This window comes from Solenopsis invicta, chromosome 1 (genome assembly GCF_016802725.1).
Source record: "Solenopsis invicta isolate M01_SB chromosome 1, UNIL_Sinv_3.0, whole genome shotgun sequence".
Classification (NCBI taxonomy): domain Eukaryota; kingdom Metazoa; phylum Arthropoda; class Insecta; order Hymenoptera; family Formicidae; genus Solenopsis; species Solenopsis invicta.
Window position 1 is genome coordinate 17,094,568 of NC_052664.1, and position 15,644 is coordinate 17,110,211.

Consider the following 15,644-nt stretch of genomic DNA (forward strand, 5'->3'; position numbering starts at 1 on the left):
CCAATTCTAATTTATTCAGTTGTAACGTAACATTTCCTTTCTAACGAGAAGTCGGTGTATCAAATTGAAAATAAAACCGAGTTTACATCTACCAAACAGATTCTCTGTCCCTTCGCAATTAGAAATTCCTCTCGCGACTCGTTTCGTATTCCTCCTGCTGCAATTTCAGGACAAGATCCAAACAAGAAAGTATGCCAATGGTGCTTGTAAAATTTAAGCACATGTATATATTAAAATATATAAGATTGTTGATAAAGATTCGCGCGTTCACACTTAAGCATGTATAGTATTTTGAGTATTAATTATCTTTTATAACATCTTAAAGAAACCGCGTTTAGATCTAACTGTATCTTGTAATCTCACGGTCTTATCCTGGGAAACCATGAATTAGTGAAACATTTAATTATTCTTTCTTACTGTTATTTTACTGTCCAAAAAACACTAAGTTAAGAGATATTGTTTATAAACCCAGAATATTTTTTTATAAACACATTTCTCTCAAAAAGTTACATAGAAGGTATTTGCAAACTATATTTACTTTTCTCTCATTACATAAATTATTCTCTGTAAAATACATTGCCAACATGCGAGATACATCCTATGTTGTCGATGCGAAGAAAAGGAAGAACCAGGAAATCGGTGAAGCAGATCGCTCAGATATAAATTTCCGGTTTGTTCCGAGGTTAGTTCGCCTTTTTAAATACGTGTATTCCTCAAACAGTTCAACTTTGTAAGATTTAAGTTTTAATTCAACAAAAACATTTTGCTATAGTATTTAGTCTTATATTAAATTAAAATAATTTATAAAATAATTTTTATGTATAATTTTATATAATACAATCATAAAAGATGTAATTACTATAAAATTGTTATTAACATTAAAAATTAATTGGAAAAAATAATAAAAAGGTAACAAAAATACGTATTACAATATCAATCACAATCATACAACGTAACTTCTTACAGTAGTTATAACAATAACAGATTTTTTTCTATACGTAAATTTAAAACATGACTGAAAGGTGTCTATCACATATTAAAATTTATTTTTTCCAATTTCAAATTATTAATAATCAACTTTATTTGTAACTTTTTTTAGTTTTTATTCTGTAACATTTATGTATTTCGATACAATCGATATGTATTATGAAGAATTGTATTCATTTTGTATCTAACATTTGTATCTAACATTGTATAATTAAAAGAACTTTAACGTCATCATATTATTATAATTTAAAAAACAGATTATAGTAAGAAAAATAAGTAAAAAAATAAGCAGATTGTAAAAATTTAAAATCATTCACTCTTGTTATTTTTATAATTTAATTTAATTTAATAATACTGTTTATAGATGGTGGATGATATAGTGTCGGTTCCTGGTTAACGCGAGACAAAGGAAGTTTTGCCATACAGGTCAACCTCTAACTTTCTCCATTGCTTTGCTCCACGTTAGAATTTGATTACGTTGATCTTTTCTTAGACCTCGTAGCCAATTTACTTCTAAAAACACATGAGAGCGGAAACGCCGTTTTATGCAGTAAAAATATTGACTTGGGGAGTTTAAATTATAAGTATTCGTCCTTGCAATGCAAATTTCACAATACATTACGTACGATTCGCTCGCGACGATGTATCAGACTAAATGGCTCTGTGGTTCGCGCTCTATAAATACATACCGCGGGGCGATTTAAAAATGCAGTGACAGTAATAGCCAACGCTGTCTTGCAACCGCATGAAAATATTTTCAGCGACTCATTGTCTCAAGAGCTCGAAAAGATATGAGAATTGCGACGAGCGGAGATCCCATTGCGTAGCGAAAATCGAACTAGGATTACCGAGACTGGTGTTGCACGTGTATGCATATGCATAAACGCATCGCTGCACCGTAGGGGACATGAGAAAGGCGATAGACGCCACGCTGTTTGCGGTAGCCAGCGGAACGGATGAATGCGAATCGAACGTAACATTCACCCGACACGACGTGTGAATGAAGCGACCGCGTAAGCGGATAGAAACTTCATTCACGCTCGCTACTGGAAAAAGCAGCGCGACTGTATCGATTGCGATCAACGCCGAGTTTGACGTGGGGGCCGACGAACACCCGGAGCTTTGTTCAACCGTCCGCTTGCACCCTTGTGTACACTCAAATTGTAAGCGGTCTTAATTATCAACCTTGAGGCGCGAGACAAGCGTGTGCTTCTTGATATTGCAACAGTTGTGCTGGAGAAGCAAAGACGTGACGATAATAATGCAATAAAAAAATATCTGTCGTCAAAGATAAAGATGTTATCAGCAGGTTTATTTATAACAATCTTTTCTTTTCGGAGTAAACGACAATGATTGTCAACACCTTGCGCTATCACTGTGATCACTGTAAAATAAAAAGGAGCATCCAGCAGCACCGGATGCCTTTACCAAACATATCATGCGCAATTTATGAAACATCCTCCCTCGACATAAATTAAAGCGACCTTTATTTTCACGCTGGCTTATCCAAACAGCGATAGGCCCCGCAAGCTTGTGCATCGTGGGGAAATGTTTTATCAAGTGCGGGTGCCTGAAAAGCCTCGAGAAATTTCTAACAGGTGCAGCTGCCCCGAATAATGAGTTTGGAAATACGGTGCAAGCTATGCGCAAAATTCTCCTCTTGACCTGCATGATAACAGATTGCAGTCCGCATTGTATATTTTATCTTCAGAAGACAGTCAAATAACTATTAATAAAAATAGTTAACTTGGAGCTTTTTATGCTATGAAAATTAATTAGAGTAAAAATTTATGTGTATTTTACAAACACACATTCACAAATATTTGATAGAATAAATAGAAAATGAAAACAAACGGAACGTATGTAATAAGCAATAAATATGGATTTGTGGTTTAAAAAATTTTTAAGTAATATTCATGCAAACATAAAGAGAAAAAAAAGAGGGAAAGAATTATACATTATCATACATTGAGGCTTTACAGTCTTCGTCCAAGTTTAGTAACCGTTACCGGTTCCGGAATCATTTCCGTTGGGTAAAGTCTCACGAAGTTTTAATGAAATCATAACCGGGAGATCCCGCGCGAAGTTATGTTCTCTTCGACATATTGCTCCGTTTGGTGCTTACGTGCAGACAAAATCAAAACTTTATACAAAGTCCGTCAATACTTTTAATGAAAATAATTAGTTGAAAGCTCTTACGAAAAGGAAATGGCAAGCAGTGTTTGCCGTGTTAAAGATATATAGACAGTATCAATATGAAATTAATGAATAGAGAAATTTTTAGAATTCCTAAGATTAATTGACAATAAATCACTGAAAATGATACATGGGATTAAAAATTATCACAGAATTACATCGCAGTTGAATTATTATGATGATCAAAATACAGCTCGAAATATATCAACGCGGATGAAACCGGCTGACCCTGTTTTATACCGCTATTAATTTCGACAGACACACACTTTGATAATCATATTCGTATTACGTGTGTATGCTCGCCCGGTTTTCTGTCATTCATATCGATCGAACGGAGAGTCGCGAATAAATTATTTATGAATTTCCGTCCGAACGAATATACCATCGATTTTCATCGTTGACATTTCGCATGCTCATCACGTAGCGATGATGATTAAAAGTCGGTGCCTGCCTCCGGGCAGAATTACTTTTTTTTTTCATTGCCTCGTATGATTTCGCGATGTAACAATAAAGGTTAAAGCGCGATTGAATGTCACATAAAATAGCTTTGTTAATATTTACTCATCCACGTTCATGTAATTTGAAAGACGATATGACCTATGAAATTAGGAGAAATCTCTATTCACTACAAATTATTGCGTTACTTTATCTCATTTTTAAAGTTATTTTATACAGAAAAAAATTACTAAATTTTAATAAAAATTTGTTTGAATAATTACAATAAAGTATTTACTTACGATAAATAAATATTTAGGTGCTGAATAAAAAGTAATAGTTAAATTAATGGTTCTTAAACTAAATAAATATTTATTTAGTACATATTTCATTGCAACTACCTATTCAAACAAAAATATTTATTAAAACTTAATAATTTTTTCTCTCAGTATATATACATGAATATATCGCCGGATTTGAATTTTCAATTGTTTGCTATTATCATACATTTTTAATTATTTCTTACTGTTTATTTCATTCTGATTAAATTATGTTTAGCTTAAAATGCTTAAATCCTTGCCGTGCATAACGCACCATCGAATTAAATCGCGGAATAGCTACATTACATTAAATGCACTGCGCAGTACACTGGGCGGCCCCTCCCGACGAAACAACAGAATCAAGAAGGTATTCAATGTGCATTCAGTGAGAACTTGTATGAAGAAATGAATGGATCTTTCGTCGCTGTAACGACTAAGAAGTTGATGTATGTCTTCTCCGTGTGTTGAAGCGCAAAAGGACTTCTCCTCTATAATAAGATGAATAAGGCAGAGGCTTTGTTAACGGCGACTCTTTTCAAGTTTCTGGTTATGCCACTGTGCAAACGTGAAATAAAGTAAATCTGTAACAAAAGAACTTCGCAATATCTCCGCAAGTGCTACTGCAAGAAACGAAAAAGTGGACAACAAAGTTACAAAAGAAGAAAGACAAGTCGCTTGTGTTTCTGTCAATGTAAAGTAATTTCGCTTTATCTTATTTAAGTACCGTGGCTCTTGCGGGATTACGCTGAAGAAAATTGATGCGTTAACGAGTAGCTGAATCTTTAGCATCGCGTATCATAAAGCATCAGCTTTCTAAGCGTCACTCTTATACGCGAGTCATACTCGACGATCAATGCACTATCATATGACACCCTATATATACCTATGGCCTAAGGCAATGCATGGGTGGGCGTTTTGCGACAAAGCAACAGGACCGAGATACGTCAGCATCTCTATGCAAACGCAGCTCCCTGTACAAATTCTCCGCTTTAAAAAAATGTTCAGCATGAGTCAGACTCCACTATTTGACCAACGGAAAGGATGCTGCGCGAAGATTTCGACACACATCTATTTATACATGCACCACGCTATAGTCACATGAAGCTGACTCCAAATTTCACTTATAGTCATTGTCGAATAAATTAATTTCAATTTTTGAGAGATGCTGTACTCTCGATTAGAATCGAATAATTCTTACAGGTTTTAATTAGCGCATTCTGAAAAACTTGTGCGATTAGCTACCGTGAAATGGTTAAATTAAAAATTAAGTATTTGTCCCGAGTAAGTAAAATTAAGTATTGTCCCAAGTACTCAAAAAGAGCTTAAGTAAGAAATTTAAATTATAACACGCTATCTATCTAATCTCGCTTCTGACTTCCTCGTAATTATCAATAACCGAGCATAATTACTTGCCGCGCATAAAGTGATTGCAGGCAACGCCGAGCTTATCGATGTCTAACGGTAAACATCGAACCACGATAAGAGCGACAAAGGCGCGCCACACACACACACGCTCGTTTGATTTAATTAGATTTTAATGAAGGAGATGTCTGGCAGTGCGCCGATGCAACGACTTCGTTTATTCTCCGCTTTATAATGCCCCAATGTTATGACGTTCTCGTAAAATTTCTGCCCAATACAATCTCGCATTCAAGAACGAAGAAGAATACGAGAATGGCGAGGAACAGTAGGTACCGGCAATCGCATTAAAAATAACTGCCCGTACTAACAATAAAAACATCACCTTCCCAACAAACAGAAAAATCATTTTTTATGCTACAATAGCAAGCGAAATGAAAGAACAGTTTCTTTCATCAGTTTATTATGATACAATGAAATATTGCAATGCACATAAAGTGTAATGTCATAAAAATAAATTCAATCTCTATTAAATCTATCACTCCAAGATGTGAAATGTTTTATTTTTTAACGCGATTGATTATTTTCAATTTTTCCAAGAAAACATTTCAAGAGACAAAGGAGCCACAAAAATAAAAGAAATACCGTAAAATAACCACAACGATATTTTTGTAACAGAAGAAAAAATTCACAGTATGTCGCTTAAAATTTAACCACTCTTTAAAATTAAACCACTCTTAACAACTAATTCAGTTAAATATATATATATATATATATATATATATATATAGTTAAAATTTTCCTACTGTTTTACGAAAGAATGTATAAAACGTAAATTGTTATTTCTCAAGAACTTTCGCAATAATTGTCCTTTCGTGCTGATTTCTCGAACTTCCGATGGATCGTTTAAAATCTCTTTGCGGTATAATGTGAGAAAAATAAGGGAAGTAAGAGGAACTACAGTTAGAAACATGTTGTGTTTTTATGCGAATAGCGAAGTGCTCTATCAAATTTACTTATATCGCAAATAAAAAAGATATAAAAACCAGAATAAAAAATAAAATTCAATTTATACTTTCACAATAATTGCAAAAGAACCTTTCGAAATTACAAATCGAGTTTGTAGGCATTATTGAGTTATGTGGCATTAGAGTAAAATAAAACTGGGCAGAGTCGGATAATATAAACGAAACAGGTAATTTGCCTGATTTAAGAAACTGTCATTGTCTACATGCGAAGGAAATGCAGGTTCGCTTTCGTTCGCATTTAGAATGCAAACGGCGAACAAAAGTACATAGTGAAACACGGCTAAACGGCTTATTGTTCTTGAGAAGGAACAATGATGTGTGGGTAAATCATTGGCGAGATGTTCGGGATGACAATGGATCGACAAATTGAAAAGAGGTTTATACCGCAAAGAAAAATCGACTCGCGCGAATTCAGCTTGTATGTACCGTAAATGAAATACTGCTACTCGCAGTATATCAAGCATCGCGATATAATATTTACCTTCTCGTTAGCACTTAACATGCTTTTTTAATTACACTTCCACCAAGTTCGTTTATCTTTCCAATGATATGTCAAGTTGCTTACACATGAGGAAAATATAAGATGGGATAAGACTGCATTATCTGCATTATCGCTATATTTTTAGTCGCTAAATGATATTGAGAGTTGACTTTCTGGTATTTGTCGTTTATAGTTATTATTTGCAGTTAACAATCGAGTAAACAGTCAATATCTGCTTTTTAATTTCAATTTTACTTTGCAAACGAATAAAACAATTAAGGCATTAATTAAGTGGATTGTGGACTAATGAAGTTCCGCATAATAAACCGGTTATGATCGCGTTACTATCTGATAATCTTAAAGCTGGGAAATTGAAATTTACAGCGTCATCTCTTTCCAGATGTAACTATTTAAATTGTATAAACTAGAAACTATTGAAGATAAGTAATAGAATATTCAAAATATTATTTACAATTACTAACTGAAATAAACTTATCCGATTAAAATGTCGCAACGTTTTTTCATAAATTTTATTTTCAGCATAAATAAAAAAAGTAAAAATGTAACACGCTTACAAGAGTCGACACAGATTGTTTATGTGTATAGTGTAAAATTTATCATTATAAAATTATCACTGAGTAATTATTGTAAATATATTGACATATATAAATATGTTATAATAATGCATAAATATATAATTATTATAAAATTATTATAAAGTTTCATTATTAGGTCCTCTTCAATAAACAATAAGTACGAACAATAAGTATAAAAATCAATTGACGCCTGTATGAGTAAGTTTCAACAATGTAAAATGTCATATTACGTAGGTGTAAAGTCAGTTAAATTAAACTTTGTCGCAATATGTCTAATAATAAATTGATGACTGGCGTCATATAACAAGATCATCTGCGTTTTTTCTGTACACATCGTTATGCTCTAATTCTTTATCCATACAATTTGATCACATGTTTCGGACAATACTGATTATCTACGCAAGTTTCTTTATTTGAAAAACAGGGTGAACGCGTCGCCAATCATCAATTTACTACCGGACAATTCATTCTGATAAATTTTAATTTAATTGATCTTACATCTACTACGCTTTATAATAATTTTATAATAATTACTCAATCATATGTTTGTAATAATAAATTCTAGGTATACACATGTACGACCCGTCGGCTCTTATAGGCATCATGTTCCTTTCATTTGTATTTTTCAGAGTTTAATAATTTTACGCTTATTGATATAAATAAATAAATTGCCGCCCTCAATCCCTCCTGGATTCACCGAGCGTACTTTACGACTTCACTTTTCAAATATTAACTCTACTCTTTCTTCCAACTCTCTCGTAGAGCGGAGCACGATGTCCGATAAACGCCGCAAATGAACACTAATCCTGGCGAAAGTGCAAGGCTAAGTTCGGGACTCCTACGTCAAACGCGCGACGCGATTATGCCGCGACACGCTTTCTGCCCAGCAAGGATGCCATTGCCGCACTACGTAATCAAGGTCGTTCATATCGCGTTGGGATCGCACGATTTAAATTCCTATCATTTACGCGCGCGCAGGTAGTCCCCGCTGTTTACGTGGTTCTGTCCCTATTAGCGCGTCTTATTATGCAAGCCCAACGGCACATGCACCCCGCGTTGCAGTTATGCACATTTATGCAGGCCAATAACTTTCTTTAAACGAAAAAAACAATTTTGCTGAAGTACAGATCTGAAGATAATTATGTTAAACCATTTAAAAGATTGTGTCGGATGTTTAACTTGGTTACTGGAATGTTAAAATTGTATGCAGCAACATTATCATGCTTGGGAGTACTACACCGAAACAAAAAATTACTAAATTTAAATAAATACGTAATTAATATTATTCAAACTATTTTGTCAAATCAATAATATTTACTACAAACAAATAATTTCACTTGTTTGAAGTAAATAAGTTACTTGAATAAAATCAATAACATATTTATTTAAATTCAAAATCCAATTTTTTCTCTCGGTATACACAATTACTTTGTGACAACATAAAATTATTTTCTGATGTGTATCTAACTAAATTTTTAGATGCTGCAATGAAATTGTTCTCTTTCCGCATACCGCACGCGCTGAAAAAACCGTTTAATATCAATAATCAAAGCCTAGATGATAATTACTGAGCTTTGGTAAAACAATTAAAATTAAATGTGCGGTTAATATATTAAATATTTAATAATATTTAGTAACCGTTTAATAATTGTTTAAGTCAATTAAATCGATTAATTATTATTATTTGTAATTATTATTAATATAATTATTAAATATTGCAAAATATTTAGTTATATTAATGAACGTCGAATTAAAATTATTTCGTTTGGTTACTATTACTCCGACTCTCTTTCCAGTGTGCATCTAAATATATAATCAAATATAAGAGAAAGTAAATTGGTATAAGAAAATAACAATTTTACTTAAATACATACAGAGAAAAAGGTTTCTTTCAGATTCAGTATTCCTATTTATTTGATTGAAATTTGTTTCATTGAAATAACATGTACTTATATAAAACATTATTTGTTTGAATAAAAATTTCGTTGTTTCATTAAAACAATTTCTATTATTTGATAAAAATAACCTTATCATTTGAAGTAATATCTCTCAATCAAATAATATATTATTTGAATACAATAAGTATACGTACAATGAAACAAATAATTTATTTATATGAAAATGGCAAAATATATTGAGACTATATCTTTCGTTTTAAACAAATTGACTTATTTAAGACAAAGATATATATTGTTTCAAATTCAAATAATCGTACTTATTGATTCAAATAATGATTTGTTTGTACCATTCCAAGTAACAAATTTGTTTGGATACAATAAAATTTATTAAGTTTAAAAAAATCGTTTTCTCTGTGCAGATAATCTGAAAATAATTACGTTAAAGCACGAAAAAAATGTATATATTGAACCTTTAAACTGATTGCCAAAAATGTTAAAACTTCTTGCAACAACATCATCATACTTGAAAATGTCTTAAATAATAATTTTTATAGTCTAACATAAAATTATTCTAATCTGTATCCAACTAAACTTTTAGATGCTGCAGCAAAATTGTTCTTTCCGTATACCTCTCACCCCTCGTGTGCGAAGTTGCCTTGAGATTCGAACAGGAATACAATCAATACAATAGGTTCGCGTAGTTCGCTAATTGTTCCGGTGTACGTGCATGCGAAATCCTCCATGCATCAACGCATGTTTCATTCGTATGTTAAAGCGAAGCGAATATTTTGCGCTTACCTCTGCCGCATCTACGGATGTTTCTCACGCGAGTTCGAAGAAGCGATTTTCCGTCACCGGGACTCTCGCCGGCATCGACGGTCGCCGTTGACAGGGCAGTTGATTGTCGCGCTGTACCAAACTGGTCGGACGACAATCGCAGTACCGTTTCGCCGATGTAATCCGGGAACTAACTCATCCTCCGTCGCGATCGGTGAAACGCCCGCGTCGCGTCGAGACGAGCCGCACGCAAATCGCCTGACGATTTACGAGCGCGACGTAACCCTCGCGACGCGCGAAATATAAACGAGGGTGGATCACACTGACGTCACGCACTGTCGCCGGCGACGATGAACGCGCGTTCAAAAATCTCGAAATCGCACGTCGAGCAGGGTCATCGTCGACGATCGATCGCCGATCGGTCGCAATCGACTTTCGGATCTCGGGCCGGAGATTCGTTTTACGGTTTTTCTTTCAATCGTATGACAAGCGGGAGACTCCGAGCGCGATGAAAAGTAACCCCGAGCACATCCAGTCAGCCGCCAGTCGACAGTCGGCGTATACTGGCGTATACTGAGGAGAAGAGCGCGCGGCGAACCACGCGACTCCGACCAACTCCGACGCGAAAGCGAGGCCGCGCAAGATGGCCGCCGGCGGGCGCGCGCTCGCATTGGTTGGCAGCGCTTGTCAGGTGCGCGACGCGCGTTATCGCGCGCTCGGTGCGATCGCTGGCAATCGCACCGACGATAAGGGACTCCGTCGCGATTCCTCGATCTGCCCCGGCACAAAGGTGCAATTGACGCCGAATGATACGAACGATTGTCGTAGCGACCGGGCGGCTTGCCAATCTTTTAGTTCCAAACGTGACTCGCGTATAAAATAAATCTAACTCGAATCGTTGAATTTTAATTAGAACTTGGTTCGAAAAATTAATTCGAATTCGATAAATGCGCTGATTAATATTACTATTACTAACTGTGCTCGGCACTTTAGTAAAGAATAAGACAAAAACCTTCTGATATAACAGCGAATTCGGTATAATATAATACGCGCGCAAGTGGTCTATATTAAAAAAGATATATCTATATAATCTCTACAAAAAGTGACGGGAATTGGAAATGTGTCAATATTTATAAAAATAAATATTTATATTTAACAATTTTATCATTTATTTCCTTTATTTACTATAATTTTTTATTTTTTTAGTACTGCAATAATTAAGTCTGACAGAATGAGCCCCAACATTAACATAATAGGCAGTAATGCTACATTTTTCTTTTTTTTCCATTTACATGAGTCATCTTTATAAAATACTTACAAGTTGACACGTATATGAGGATTCAGCTAGAAGTCTTTCGCTAATATAAAACGCTTTTTGTGATTTTGATAAATATCTTATGTTGTTTCTCAAGACAACGTGTAACGCGGCAATATTTTGTATAGAGATTAGATTAACTAACTTAACAAATGCAATCTCATAATGCTGTGACTTTTATTTTGTTTTACATAATTTTTATTATCTTATAGTCTGTTTTTATCAGTAATTGTGCCAGTTTACCTTGCTCCCGATTTTATGTTTAAAACCTTATTATAAAAAGAAAAATATAAAAACAAGAAAAATATAAATTTTAGGACTACAAATATGTATGGACTAATATTATCAACAATGCTTATACCAATATTGTTCAAACTATGCAATCTACAAAAAAAATCGTGCAAATTTTATATCCACTTTTGATAAATCTGTTTTTAGCAGATTTTGCATTAAAAAAAGCACGAATATATAAATTATGGCTTTTTAATTTTTTAATTATCAAAGAAGATCATGTTTTTATCAAAATTCATAAAAAGCAGTGTTTAGTTTTCAAGAAATAAGAGGTGTTACTTTCAAAGGTTGATCTCAAAATTGATGACACTTTCCTCTATTTTCCATGCATACTTACAAATTCTATAAATAATAACGCAATTAATAAAAAATATTTTAAATATATAAATGAAGTCGCTGTATTCCAGAGAAAGAGATATCAACAATTTCAAAGTATTTAATTTCTTTAACACTAGTACAACGCGACTATGATCAACGTTGGTGTAATGTAAAATCAAATCTCGCGAAATAAGTTTGAAAAACGACTTGACATTGTCACCTTCGTGTTCCAACCTCGCGAAATTTAGGCCCGTGCGCCTACATTGACAATTGCCCACCGTCCGGCAACACTTTCCGCTGCCAAATCTACTTTTCCTTCCGGTGAATGAAAATCATCCTCGCGACTCGCAACGAATGCAAAAATTGGAAATCCCGTTTCAGCCGCGAGCAATTAAAGATCCCTCCCCTTCCTCCCCCCTCGAGCGGTGATAGGAGAAACGTCCCCCGAAGCGTTCGACCCTGCAAGGAATGCAAGGTAACTGCAAATTTCCGGTAGACTAGATTCTAAACGGGGGATGGGCGTGCACTTCGTTCGAACTCATTCCGCCCGTCCTTCCCGCTCCGGTAATAACCTCGGGGCGCCGTTCGCTTCCGATGCTCTCGGTCGCTCTTCCCTTTTTACCTCATCACTCGATCGCAATTGCAGTACCGCCGCGCCGCGCCGTCTTTGCGCGGTATCGTCCTCTCGCGCGCACCGCGTCGGGCTTCCTTTGCGTGCGCAAACCTGTTATCGTTCCTCCTTCGGAATCTTGTCATTCCGCGCTTCTTAACGTCCCGACGCCCGTAAGGACGACGTCAAAATTATTCCGTTAGATCCCCACAAGAGATCTCGAGAATCTTTGATTTCGATTAATTTTTATTAATTTTAATTAAGCCGCATTATTTTCGGATTTCGGTAGATCTAGAAAAAAAATCATGCGCCCCTCCCTTCCTCTCACTGTCTCAAGCTTCTTTCCAGAGAGAAATAAATCCAATTAGCTTTAGAAATGTAAATGAAGACGTAGTCACTGCTCAATTTTGCTTTATGAATTTTAAGCGAGTGCTCTTTCGCAAATTACCTGAATTCAATAGTTCCATCGGCAGCTCGGCACGTCAACCTTTCTGACAGATATTCCGATATCATTTCTCCCTGGGGTTGTAGAGAAAAGAACTGGCTCGGCGCGATCATTGCTACCTGCTTCTGCAACAGGTGTGTCGGGATCGTTAAGCGGATTGCGAAAGAGCAACGATTCGCGGTATGCGAGAATTACGAAGCGCGCGCTTATGCACACGCGAGCATTTACGAATGCATCCCGCGGTCATGTATACATTCTAACAGGCGGTTATTAGGTGCGCGTGGTTGAACGGATGCTGAAAATCACAAATATATCACGAATCTGTCATTACGGGCTGTGCGCTAAACCGCTGATTTACCGCAAACAATCGTGCGGTATAATCAAATGCGTACGTGAATCGCACGAAAAGTTACGTCATAATCCTATTTTGCCTTTAATCTAAAGGATACGCAATCATTCGTATCCTTTAAATTCATAAAATAATACCGCAAATAATACAATCACGCTTTTATCTTTATGATTTTAGTTATTTTCGCAAAATGCTAACAGAGATTGACCGATAGGAAATTGATATACGGAAAGTCAAAATGCATTATTCATTCAATAATTCGTTCAATAAACGTTCGAAATCCCTATAAGAGCTGTAATATTATTTAATATTAAATAATATTTCTGTAATATTATTTAATATTGAAATTAATATTAAAAAGTGATTATATGTCCATTTCTAATAATATCATCTAAAGATTATATAAGAAGTAATATTATTTACATTAATATATTAAATTATCGAGAATATTATAACTTTTAAATGTAAGTTAAATGAGTACTTTATTTATAAAAATTCACATTAATTTTGGAACATAAATAATATTCATCAAACATTTCTATAATATTCCACGATATTAAAATAATATATTATGAATATTATGTAAAACGGTCATATGTTTAACATTAATACATTATAATATTATAATAATATTATATAATATTAAAAAATATTATATTTTCGGAATATTACTTTAATGTTGTTTTAATTTTTAATAACATCTGTGTAATATTCTAGCAATATTGTAGCACTTGTAAAAATATGAATATATATATGTATACATTTCCCAGATAAGTAAGCTATCTAAGTTGTATTTTTTTCGTCTTCAACTTTTTTTAATTTTTCTATGTTAAATAAACTTCCGAAAGTTGCCTGCTCCGCGATAATTATTAAAAATATTTAAAAAGTATACACAACGTATTACGAACTGTTAAGAGAATTTAAAACGGCAAAACGACTCTTCTCCTCGCGTTAAACCCTCAGTCCGACAGGAATAAATATTCTTGACGTTTACACATTGCAATAAATTCGTCATATTCGAGACAAGTTTTGACAGCCTTTCATACCTTTGTAGCATGAAGAAAGCAGGTCGGAGAACCATTGTATAACCACAACATGCAATTTTGATCGGGATGAGACACCATCCACGAGGCTGCGGTAAATCGAAGAACAATGCAAGGTGTCGGCAAGAACGTCTATTATCATCCACTATAAAAAAAAAACAATTCCGTATAAAACAAATTTTAATGCAAATTAAAACAATAATAATGGTTGCACATAAAACAATCAATTTTTTAATAAACATCAAAGTAGTAGAAACTTTATCTAAAATAAATTTTATTAATTAAACTGTACGTTCGCAAATACAATACACTTTTCCTGAAATGCATTTATACCTATATTATTCAAACATTGAATTTCTGAAGAGATAAATTCCACAAGGCAGTTTTGACCGCTTCGTTTTTTAATATTTTCTTTGCTAAAAGGTAATCCAAATATTTAAAAAATAATATACATATTTAATAATTGATATTATATAATTTACTGATTGATATTTGCATCTTCGCAATTATATTGTGTTATCATCTTTGAAATCTAAAATAATATACTCATAGTTTTATTTATAATGTAAAATAATAGAAAGACAGTTTTTAAAATTGAAATATTTGGAGTTATAATTTGCTTTGTCTAGATTAATGCATTCTAATATTTCATTAATTTTCAGAATTTAGATTTTCGCAATTCAAAATCTCAAAATCGAGATTCTTAAAATATTTAAAATTTTAGACAATATAAGTTAATTAGTTTTCATATACTTTTTTAATTTTTCGATACTCTCAATATTTTGAGACTCAAAATCCGTAATTCTCATAATTTTTTTAATATAAAAAATTCTGAAACGTTTAGAAAACTTTTGAAATTAGCTACTGTAACTCTCTTATATTATATTTTTCTAATCTCTTTATCGACTTTAATAAGTTTAGATTTTCACATTAAAATCTTCAAACTTAAAATATATTGTAAGAATTACAAATCTTAAAATTTGTTTATGAGTTTAATATGTAGAAATAAATATTATATATTATATATTTGTATACTTATATGTATATAACAATTAATGTTTTGTACGCAAATTACATTTTTGGAAATTGTAAAATATTATACGTTATTAATAATCGTGTAAATATTAATAATATTGATTGTAAAGTTTGCAGAAGTATAGTAAATTACAAAAAAAAAAACATTATCATATAAGAAC

The 15,644-nt window shown here is 33.5% G+C and overlaps 1 protein-coding gene and 1 long non-coding RNA gene across 2 annotated transcripts in view; both read right to left on the reverse strand.

The window, feature by feature from the left end:
* LOC105197942 overlaps window positions 1-10,654 on the reverse strand; it is a 74,639-nt gene extending 63,985 nt beyond the window's left edge. Inside the window, exon 1 of the mRNA XM_011164556.3 lies at window positions 10,099-10,654. The gene's annotated coding sequence lies outside the window, so the exon portion shown is untranslated. The remainder of the gene's footprint in view (window positions 1-10,098) is intronic.
* Window positions 10,655-11,257: 603 nt separating this feature from the next.
* On the reverse strand, window positions 11,258-15,489 carry LOC120359155. Its single transcript, XR_005575972.1, has 2 exons — window positions 14,452-15,489; window positions 11,258-13,181 (listed from the first exon to the last, which is right to left on the reverse strand). It is a non-coding gene; the product is annotated as an uncharacterized LOC120359155 (long non-coding RNA).
* Window positions 15,490-15,644: the final 155 nt, after the last annotated feature.